Source organism: Podarcis gaigeae (assembly GCF_964106915.1).
Source record: "Podarcis gaigeae genome assembly, chromosome: 1".
Lineage (NCBI taxonomy): Eukaryota > Metazoa > Chordata > Lepidosauria > Squamata > Lacertidae > Podarcis > Podarcis gaigeae.
In genome coordinates, this window is record NC_139678.1 from 120,409,424 (window position 1) to 120,421,814 (window position 12,391).

The 12,391-nt window shown below is 39.9% G+C and overlaps 1 long non-coding RNA gene across 1 annotated transcript in view; it reads left to right on the forward strand.

The window, feature by feature from the left end:
- LOC310833225 overlaps positions 1-12,391 on the forward strand; it is a 64,143-nt gene that overhangs the window by 38,315 nt on the left and 13,437 nt on the right. The gene's annotated exons all lie outside the window — the stretch shown is intronic.

Here is a 12,391-nt window from a genome sequence, read left to right on the forward strand (position 1 = left end):
AGAATTTAAAACCAAAATCTTAACCAGTCTACATATGCATGTTTTATTAATTTGATTATGTTTGAGTTCAGGTGGTATAAGTAATTAAGGAGATAGAATCTTATTTACATCCTAATACTAAATACATTACAGGGAACAAAGACATAATGACCACTCTACACAGGTCATTGAGTGCAGTAGTAGACAAGACATGTACTGTTGAGAAGGAATCTCCTTGTGCATATATCCAGGACAGCTGGCTTATGTGGTATCCTTTGACAGCACACCAGTCACCTGTTTAGGGGTGGCAGTGTAGAGGACTAGATTCAGTATCTCTGCCCAACCCAAACAGAGATGCATATGCTGACATAACTCTGAAACCAAGCAGTTACCCTGTGGAACACACTTTTGAAAGTTTGAATAGTATCATCATACACAGGATCCTGCTTCGACATTCACATCATCTTTCCTTCATTGAGGTGAACAGATTTAGGATCAAGGTGCAAATAGCTGCAATTAGGGCTGGGAAGAAACACCATTTCCACCAATAATTTGATAAATTGGCCTAGTAATTTGAGGAGAAATGGTTTTGTGATATCATTCTGCTCCTAGCATTGTTTCTCTGGATCATTTCATTAATACTTCAGCTTATTTTTGGGGGGATTTAACCCACTGAATTTATATCTTCTGGTTTATTCAGAATGCATTGTTACTCTTGAATCCCACCTCCCCCCAATCCCCTCCTGGCATGCAACCTTCTAAAACCTCAAATAAAACATCTTTACATGGGGGCATGATTATTGATTATTGTAATATTTTGTGTTTATTTTTCTGTTTAACACTTTGGGCTTTCCCTAGTAAGGAAACATGGGATATAAACAATAGACAAAATTAAATTAAATCTCTCACCATTGGCCATGCTGATTGTGGGTGAGGGGAGTTGGAATCCAATGACATCATGAAGGCCCACAGATTCACCGTCCCTGATTTAAGCCTTTGCTGAAATATCATCCCAAAGTCAACTAGTAGGAATTGCTGGGAACTGCCCAGGGTCCTGCTTCATCCATGTACAGGAAGAGGCTCATTACTACTTTTTCACAGGTTCCAAGCCCCAGCAGAATAAGATAAGGACCTCAGAATCTTCCACAAAGAGAACTTTAAGCTCTATGTAGCTCAAATAGGTCGTGAAAGATGCAATTGCACCTGTTGTGCAGCATGAGTAGCACAATTTGATAGAAATAGGTGTGAGTTAAGTGAGTCATGGACCACAAAGACATGAGGATCGGATCATCTCCTGTCCTTGGTTTCCAACCAACAATTGGCAGTTAGGTGCATCTCTGCTCAAACATTGGTTGGACAACATAATTCACTGCTGAACATCCCATTTTTGAGATGACATTCAGAGTCTGTAAGAACTAAAAAACGCTTGCATCCAAATGTGCATTTTATTTTATTATAATCACAGCCCAGCATATAGTAGATACCATTGAAAATATTTAAAATTACAGAAAATCAATAACAACCTTCAAAACAGCACCAGGCAGTAAAAAGTCTGGGGAAATACATATGGCAACTAAATGTCAGCAATGCAGGGGAAATTCTGATGTCCATCAGGAATGTGTTCCAGACATTGTGAACCATTGCCAAGAATGCCATGACCCATGCCAGTGCTGTGCCCATCAACAGCACCATGAGCAGGACTTACCCTGCAGATATCTGAAAGTATCAGAGGTAGTGTGCCTTTAAGTATTTTGCTAGGTTGTATTGGGCTTTGTACACCATTACTAATACCTTCAACTGGGCCTGGTCCATTAGTGGAAACAAAATTGCAGACTACAAATCCTATACCACTTTTAGAGGCAGCCATCTATTTCATATCCCTCATCCCTTGACCTTGATATGGAGGGAAGTGACCACAGTTGATCGACTTATGCATCAATTTTACCTAATTATCATTTGTGAAAAGAGCAGTTTCCTACCAAGGATTATCACTTTAGTCTTTACATAATTGATTTTGAGAAGGCCCGTGTTTTCCATGCCTTTCTAATCTGACTCTCAAATTTTGTAGGATAAAAATCATTACTAATATAAATATTACCATTTGTTCACATGGGGTGATATGTGTAATGTGTCAGGCTATGAGTATGTAGAGCAGACCCACTGAAACCAGTGGCCTTAAGTTATTTACTTTATAAGTATAAAATACATTTTATAATGTCTACTTTATAAGCATAAAATACATTTTCTTACCAATAACATGTTTATCGATGAAATTATGTAGAGTGAAATTGTGATACATTTTTGATTATCCACCTAGTCTGTTCTTCCCCAAATCAGTAATTGCCCTTGCTTTCAAAAGGTTGAGAAGAAATCTTTTCTCATATGGCTTGGTCTCCAGTTTTTCCACTATCCTTGTTGCTTGCCTCTGGAGTTGTTCCAGTTTGTCAGTAAACTTCTTAAACTGTAATGCCCAGGACTGGACATAGTACTCTTGATGCTTCACCAAAGCAGAATAGAGTGGTTGTTGACTGATATGCAAAGTTACTGCACAGCTTGGAGGCTTTCAGCTTGTGAATCCTTGTTAGGAGAGAGCTGGAAAAATAAGAAAGAGGTTTATTATTGGAAATACCATACTTGGGTGGTAAAGAATTCTCTAGTTTTAACTAACTAAGTTGGAGTTCAAAGGAGCTATGTCCCTTGGTTTGTTTATTCCTTTGTTGTGGGCTGAGTCACAGTGCTGCCCCAAACCCGGGTCAGTGCCAACTGCGCTGAGGCAGAATGGTGCTGCCAGCTTTTGTGCCTCACTGGCTGCGAGGACATGCATGCAGCCAGTACCCTCTCAGCCTGCAAGGCACCCCCCCAAAAGGCGACTCATTGGCTAATTTGGGGTGCAGCATCTGGCGGCAACTCAAGCCAGGCGGCCAGGGGAAATTCCCCCAAAGGCCACCCAGCCATGTGCACTCTGTTCTCACTGCCTGGGGATGGTGACCAAGCATGAGAGCCCGCAACTGCTGCCCACCCAGAGAAAGAGGTAAGCGTCTATTTTCAGCAGAGAGAGTTTCAAAATTATGTCTCTGAATAAGGTAAAAAAAAAAAGTGGGAGGGGAAACGGTAGCAAAAACATGCAAGCTTAAGAGTATCAGTCTAAGATTTTGAAGAAAGGGTCAGCATAGAGATCAAAGGACACAGAAACAGTTTAGGAAAATGAAGGTTCCATACACTGTCTGCTTTAACACCATGCAAACCTTTCTCAGAGGTTATATCCCACACTTTCAACAGTTGTACTTTTCATGATCTGGTTTCTATAAGTCTGTTGCCGCAGTCTAGAATCTTTTCTCATAGTCTTTGTAGCTGCTGCATCACACTGCTTACTATGTTTGTAGTCTGCTAAAACTCTTTCTCACCACTGCTACATCATGTGTCACCTATAATCTCTCTCAGTAAAATTGTGCACTCGACAGAAAAATATTCACATTCAAACACAAATACTATGATTAATGTTGCACCAAATTTTAGCTTGAAAGAAAGGATGCAAAATGGATGTGGGAAAGGGTGGAATGCTCTCACAAACCGAAACTTACCATTTTCAAATTTTAGGAGGCTACATTAAACCCCCTTTTCTTCCCTTTGTTTTCCCCTCAACATCTTTTTCTTCTCCCATAATCTCAGCCAATTCGCAGGTAGGGAGAGGTAACCTACTGTTTGCCACCAAGACAAGATTGCTGCACTAAATAAGACAGTTGGCCTGACCTAACACATCAATTCTTATATTCTAAAGCATTTTGTGCACAAATTCATTGCTCTTCTAGTTGATTACAGTAGCCATTCTACAAGCAAATTCTATTCATGCCATACTCCCAAGAGTATTGGGAGTATTGGGACTCAATGAGAACCCTACAGTATCCTCTCCATCTTTTATTTATCTTCTTAGTATAGAAATATGCATACATGCATTTATATCTCATTCATTGCTTATAGTATATTGAGAATTGTGGAAGGATTAAAATGCTTTAAAATGTCCTTCAGATTTATATAACTTTGTAAAAGTCAAGAGGAAGTGTTACACAATATTTAAAAAGAAACAAGATTTACAGTGGAAACAAATGTACAAATATTAAGCATCATTGTAATAAAATGCTGGAAAAAATGTGAGTATGCTGACGTTCATATCCGAGCTAATATTTTCACTGAAAAAGGTCGATGTTCAGCCAACTTTCTGATGCCAGCAAAAGACTTTGGATGGGAATCATCATGGCCACACTTAACACTTTATCATTCATTTACTTTTAAAAATTATGACAGTTACATCTTAGTTGTAAAGATATATGTGCTAATGTTACTGCAACAGTGTCCTAAACAGACCACATGCAGCAAGTCAGTCAAGCTATGTTGCCTATAAATTTCCAGTGCCACTATAATAGGCTAATGCCATGTATAAAGTGTGAGTTGTTGCTGAATTAAATTGGTGGGTGGTGACTAAAAATATCATTTAGATGCTGCATCAGTGAAATAACTTCAATCCCTTTCTGCAATTGCCCATTTCTGTGCCATATGACAACTTTACAATAATGTATTATACCCTATCATGTAGTCTGGACAATTCATGCTTTATTGGTGCTGCCATTCCTGGTTTTATATGATGTCATTTTACTTATAGCGAAGTTTTAATTGTTTGACGTTTTATTATGTTTTTATATGTGTTGGAAGCCACCCTGAGTGGCTGGGGCAACCCAGCCAGATGGGCAGGGTATTAATAATAATAACAATAAATGAAAACAAGGTGAATGTTACTAATAAAAAGAAGCAAGTTTGCATGGCTGTTACTATGATAGTTGTATTTTAATATCCCAGTGTCAACTGGCACTTGCTGAAAGAGTTGTGTAAACTATCTACCTTCAGAACATAACCCACTTCAACTGGGCCACTTGGAATCATATGACAGTTTTAGCAGCCTTAGGCAATTTCCTATTCCTGGGACTCATGTTTCTCTATTTCTATCATGATAGAAGCATACAAGATAGGACCTGGAAGGGTTCCCCAATGTCATCTAGTTCAGCCTCCTGCCCTTTAATAGAAAACTCGCCAAGACTGCTTGAAGACATTGCTTGTTTAAACAGAAACTCCAATATGATGGTGGTGGTGAGTGGACATGTGGCTGCCATGCTGTGTGATATTGTCCACTTATACCTGTGCACAAACATGGTAATATGGGAGGAGGGGATTATAGCAACCTCCACTATTTCCCATGGCCTATCAGGTCAAGTTGGGTTCTGTGATCCCACCAAGCGGTCAAGGGCAGGCACAACGTACTGGGATGCAGGCGACTCCCATAACCTGTTCTGCCTTTGCGAATGCAATCACGTATCTGTCTTCAATTCCTGTATCTTTGCTGTGTTTTCTCTCGGGCATTTCTTCTTCAGGCTTGTTTCTTGATATTTTGTCGTTTGTCTTGTTGTTCTGGTCGCCATTTTAGCTTTTCCCCAGTCACCATCTTGTTGCCTTCCTGCACACTCTCCTGATCTCTGCCTCTCTCTTAAGAAAAGATCATTGTGTTTGCCCTCCCTCCTTCCCCTCTTCACTCGAGTTTCCAATGTTGCTTTCTAAGGGAGATGGATCTAATGCTACATTCTGAAGCACTGGAGCAGTAGTGCTCCATGCCGATCTTTTGATCAGCTGTATGACGGGGTTCTGAACAGTCAGCCCCTTACTGCATCAATTTTTATGCCTTTCCTCTTTTACAACCGTTGAGTTTACTACATCTTAGGCTTGTATACTGTATGTTAGACCTGCATACCAGTTGGACACATAAATGCAACAGAGATGGCTTCCGAGGACCCTGCCTCAGTGGCAATAGGTGTCCTGGAGACAGCAACAGCCGCAAGGCCACAAAAAAGATTAAGCAGTTGGAGTAGCAGCAGCAATATACCCAGAGCACTCACTAGCAGAGGTGTAGAGCTCCTACTGTTGTCAGAAGGGCCCAATACCACCAGATGTCAGAAGGGCCCAATACATTGGTAAGGCATCAGTGTTCCTTTCAGCTCCTGTGGATGGGGAGGGTGGTTGGGTCCCTGTTTAAGGGGTTACTGGTCAGCAGCCTATGGATACACAGTTCTCAGTGCAGCCAGAACAACTTATGGTGTCCCCCCATCCTTCAGCCTACTCCAGCTGCAATGGATTTTCAGCCCAGTAATGATCAGATCTCCTCTAACTTTAATCTAGTGGTTGCCCCTTATTGTAATGCCCCACTACTTCAGTCCACTAACCCTGTACAGCTGAACACTGAACTGGTTCCTCCAAAAGGAGCCTTTTTAAGGGTCTACTTCTTTATCATCTTCATCCTGAAGAAATAGCCAGGCTCCTAAAGTGCAGCTCTTTTTTGTTCCAAGTCATCTCTAGGTTTCATAGGAAACCAAAACTTGTTTCAAACAGCTTCCAGGGCACGTTTCTCCATTTTTTAAAAGGAATTTGCCAACCAGTAATTATGCCTCAGTTATCGAACGTTTGGGAAGTTGAACTGTCTTCTGGAATGTTCAGCAACCAAGGTTCTACCGTACAACTATTAAGCATCATTATAATAAAATGGTGAAAAAAATATTCACTTATAGTGTTGATTTATTGCCTGAGGCCTTTTTAAAAGTAACCACCCCTTTACATAGCATCATGAATCCTTTGGATTTTGAAATACACCTTTCCACCAAAAAGATAAAAGGGGGGGGGAAAGTTTTCTTTAACTGTAGAGCTTTTCAGCACAGTGGTACCTTGGGTTAAGTACTTAATTCGTTCTGGAGGTCCGTTCTTAACCTGAAACTGTTCTTAACCTGAAGCACCACTTTAGCTAATGGGGCCTCCTGCTGCTGCTGTGCCGCCGGAGCACAATTTCTGTTCTCATCCTGAAGCAAAGTTCTTAACCTGAAGCACTATTTCTGGGTTAGCGGAGTCTGTAGACTGAAGCGTATGTAACCTGAAGCGTATCTAACCCGAGGTACCACTGTATTATAATCTGTGCATTTCTTGCATTTCTTCTGATACTGAAGATTTCCTATAAAGCACATTATCAAAAGGAGACCATTGAGTTGTGTAGTACTGTGTACATATACTGACCTCTGGTGGAATTTTTGGTTCCTATATGCATTAGTTAGAAAATCTCTGGATTTCCCTCACTAAATTTTAAACTTTGTAAAAATAAAATACAGTAAAAATGCATGCTCAATTTTAAATACATCATTGAACATAGTCCTTTCCACCACTCACTTAACCCTTTTACAGTTCAGCTCATACTTAGTGTTTTAACACAATCATGTGTAGCATTAACAATAATTAATGTAACGACATGTTCCCTATTTATTCAGTTACCCTTTATACTTAAGTCTGCATTTTCATGATTTTATTTATTTATTATTGATATTGCTTTGCTTGTACTTATATGTATGTCATGCTTAATGGAATATATCTTTATGTGTCTTTATCTGAAGGCTTTCAAGATCTTGCTCTCTCATAGTCTACAATATCTGTGTGGCCACAGCTAGGCATTATTTTTCCTGTCCTCTGTCCCGCCACCCATGAATTTTCTAGTTTTTTCTGGGGGGAGGATTGGATAAAACTCCCTGCGGCACAATTGGTTAGTGGCTTTGGCTGCTGATTGAAAGATTTTGCTACTTTATTTTCTCCCTTCATATCTTGGAGAGGATGCAAAGACACAAGGGATTTGAGGAGACATCTCTTGGCAGAATTTATTGGAAAATAATATTTAATTTAATTTATTAATTTCCCCTCTGAGTGAGACTTGAACGCTGGTCTCCCAAGTCCTTGTGTGACATCATCCGCTACACCGCAAGCCCTATTTTGTGTATTAAATGTGTTGCTTACCCTATTCCTTAGGCTCAGAATTATTTAAATAAACAAGTTTATGTTTATATTTTTATACTTAATATAATTTTATATCTAAAAAGGAAAAGATAATTGTGCCCAAAAGGGCAACTTCGTAAAGCCCTGTCCATCATTCCACCTTCCAACTCATCTAAAATGAAACTTTTAAACAAATCAGTATAATTGTAAACAAGGTGATTCTTATTTTAAAAATGGAAATAAATTGTCTTGATATGATTATGTCATCTTTCTAGACTTTTGTGCAGCTTGCAAGCAAAAGGTGCATGTTTAATTGACATGTTCTTTAGTGGACACTGGAAGTCACAGTTATGTAATTCTGAGCATGGCCAGTAAAGATGACAAAAGACTATGAATTTTGTCCCAAGGTGAGGGCTTCAATAATGGCCTCACCACAACACCGTTCAGATGACTGGGAACCATATTTTCTCAGAGGATTCAACATGGGGAAAGTATCTGAGTACATATGGATGGCTGAACAATAGCAAGCAGTTTCTCCACATCCTTGGGCAGCAACATGTGGTAAACAAAATGGATAAAATGAAGCCAAGAACACAGCACCATATCCAAAGAAGATTTGAATCCCTGAAGAGGAATCCAAGTCAAAATGGATACAATTTATTTTATTTGGAAAGTCACAGAAGATTTCATAGGTGCAAGAGGGCAGACAGCTTTTTCTCTACACAATTGCCAAGTCACTTCCTGAGGCATTTCAAATGGCATTTTCCCCCCATAGCATATTGGCCCAAAGATAAGTTGCACTTTCCCCCCAAATTCCAACTGTGCAAGGTTAAAATGTGGCTTATATGTGCAACCTTATGCCTCCAGCAAAGTGGTGCAGCTCCCCCCATCCAGGAAGCAGCCTGGGAGTGCAGGGGAATGGTACCCATAGGATTTTCTTCTACATTTGCCATTTACGGGTGTGAGTGCCTGTGGAATTTTAAGGTTCGGCTTATTTGTGGGTGCGGCTTATATTTGGGCCAATACAGTATCTCCACATGTTGCATTTATGAGCTCTTCCAAGCGGTTTGAAAATACCTTTAAAAGGAGAAAGAAAGAAAAAGGTGTTTCACCTTGTAAGGACTTTAAAAAATTGCTTTCACTAAAGCTTCTCGGTTTCTTTTTAATTTTTCTTTAAAAATCTACACAGAAGTGGAATGGAACTGACTTGCCAGTGAACATGTATGAAAAGTACACAAACCAGATGAAGTGTGTTCCCTCCATCCTCTTTAGATATGGAAAGTCTGCCTGGTGCAACTAGTAAGAAGGACGAAATACTTGTAAATTGCAGTGATTCCCTTTCTCTACCCCTCTGCCAGCTAGGGGTGAACCAAGAACTTCGCAGGGCACAATGGAACCCATGTGGGAGCCTTTGCCTTGCCCAGCCTAGTTGGCAAGGAATAAGTTATTGCACATCTACATGTTCTGTGCTTTGATAACTCCTTCATCTCTATGACAGACATGCAGAAGCTGAAAGCTATAATTGAATTCACAAATAGATATATTAAATCCCTCTGCTTCCAGTGGTTCTCAACCTGTGGGTCCCTGGATGTTGTTGGACTACAACTTCCACCATCCCTGAGCTCTGGCCTTCCTAGCTAGGGGTGATGGGAGTTGTAGTTCAACAACGTCTGGGGATCCACAGGTTGAGAAAGGCTGTAAGCTCTTAAACACAGAAACTCATCCTAACATGCCCTGAAGCTAGCAATTGTGTCACAATGGCTGTATAAACAATGCTTGCCTAGGAAACCTTTCCTGTCTAGTCAAGAGATGACAGTTAGTGGTGGCAAGAGGTTGTCAGAGATCAGAACTGTTACCAGCAACAAAAATTATTTGAAAAGTTACTACAGCTCTTGTTTAAGGTACAGCTTTTTAAAATCACCAGTCACTATAGTCATTTGGAGTGTGCATATTTGTATACGTGCATGTGTGTGTATGTGCACCAAATAATGGAAATGTTTGTTTTGAGCAGATGACTGCTGAAAGCAAAATGTGAATGGAAAGGAAAGGAACTAGATCCAGTTCTATTAGTCATTGTATCTAGAGATAATTAGTTTCTCTATTCTGAAGGACCAGCCTACTCTTCTAGGCACTTGTTTGGGAGCTGCAATAATCCAACACCATCTTGGATTATCAAGTTTTATAAACAAAGGTCCCATTATCTAGTAGTAAAGGTTTGCTTGTTTTCACAGTGTACCCCTGGTACACTAAGATCTTCATTAAAGACCCTTCTCCAAGTTCACATCTGAAGTGTGTGGCAGGATTACCTGGGAAGGGTCTTAGTGGTAGCTCCTACAAAAGCAGCCAGCACTGCTGCCTAGATGGACCAATGGTCTTATTTGGTGTTAGTCAGCTTCCTCAAATAGTTTCATGTAGATGTTAATATGCCTGGAGGATACCATAGAACCCATAGCAATTTTCCAAGTTCCATATTTAGGAAACAGTCCTGCAGGTAGGATCAGAATCATCATGTCCCCTATAACACTATGTCCCCAACCCCTTTTCACTATATAGTGGTACCTTGGGTTACATATGCTTCAGTTTACAGACTTCGCTAACCCAGAAATAGTACCTCGCGTTAAGAACTTTGCTTCAGGATGAAAACAGAAATCGTGTGGCGGCGGGAGGCCCCATTAGCTAAAGTGGTACCTCAGGTTAAGAACAGTTTCAGGTTAAGAACAGACTTGCAGAACAAATTAAGTTCTTAACCAGAGGTACCACTGTACCCTTAATCAGCTATTTGAGAGGCAGTGCCCCCAAGAAACTGCCTCCCTCTGCCTTTTGGTAGAACTAGCCCTGACATGGGGTCAGCTGCTCAGGAGGAAGGGGGGATTACAGTTATTACACCTAAAGTAGCTCTAGGAATCTAAGTCAGTATTCATCAATAAAATGTTTGCTTCTATATTATTAAGAGTGTTGACACAGATCTCATATATTCCATTGCTTTACTTCTAAGTCCAAACACCAGTTTTACTTTCCTGGGTTCCATGATCACTGCAGATGGTGACAGCAGTCATGAAATTAGAAGACGCCTGCTTCTTGGGAGAAAAGCAATGGCAAACCTAGACAGCATCTTAAAAAACAGAGACATCACCTTGCCAGGGCCAGTGTAGCTTGTTCCTCCCTTGACTGCCTGCGTGGGCAAGCAGCTCGTTTAAAATTCATTGAGGTCTGGCCCTCATACTGGTTTTGGGCAATGTATTGATACATCACACAGGCCTATCAACCAGTTGATTCCTGATTTTTTTAAAACAGTTGTCAGTCTGATTTCTCAGCTATTTATGTTCCTAGTTTCTGATTTCTCAGTCATAAATCACTTTGATCCTCTTTGGAGTATTTTAATGGCCTCTGCACAGTTAATCCCTTTGCTGTTTGGCAGATAATATGCCATATACTCTCTTTAAAACAATTCTGTAAATTGAACACAAAATATGGTTAAAATACTGCAAAATGAGTAATTAAAATGCTACAGGATCTGTCTCAAGCTTTGATTTCAGCTATACTTTTAAATGCTTTTTGTTTATAATAAATTGAAGTGTGCATGCAAGGATTTGCATTGTAGTTCTAGGATGGTATCCAAGGCAAGGGGCAGAATCTATATGCTTGTTAGTAATCTGCTACTAGCAAATGAGATCCCCACGATACCTGTGAGAAAGCACTGCAGCTCTGTGCTTGAAGCAGAAGATTCAGCTTTCTCCTTGTATAAATGGATTACTGGGTAAAAACATCCAATCTGCCATTTACAACATTTGGCTGAGATCCTTCCTTTACAAATAGACCTGTTTCAGAGAGAAACATTACCCTGCCTCTTCAATGGAAGTGACATTGCAGAGTACTGTGTTGCAATTAGATATTTGTGCAGGGAATTGCTCCAGCTTGCTGCTTCACATAAACAGAACAAATGGGCAGTGTGTCTTGTGATGTCCATCTGTATTTAATGCAGTAATTACTTACTTGTAACAATGGAAGTGGGAGTCTAATAATTAATACCAATGACAACCAGATTGTTATTCCTGTTAACTTTCTGGTATGTCCTGAGACATAACCTAGGTAAAACAGCTGGTGCATATATGCTGTGCCTTATAGTCATATTTGTTCAGGTCTCATACTATTATTTCTTAAGAAAAAGCAGAAAAGACTTTGCTGTAAGGAACAGACAATAGCAAGCTCCAGTTGAAAAGCAACCATAAAAGAGTTATTAAATTTAATGTTTAATGCTGATCAGCATCAAGTATTTGGCACCTTCCAGTAAATGATATGCCATAAACATTAGTGATAATTGATCTTATAAATTTGTAATGTTGCAGCATAGCTATTGCAATTTATACCTCAATTCCTAAACTCTGCTCCCCAAAGTTCCTGAAATGCAAGCAAATCAATACACCATGTGATATCTGTAGTAGCTATTGGGGGGGGGGGCACTGTAAATCTCAGTTTTATTCTTCACCTTAACTAACATTTTTATATAGCAAAATCAATCATCACTTGGACCTTGTGAGTTAAATTACCCTTGGAAGACTACTACTGC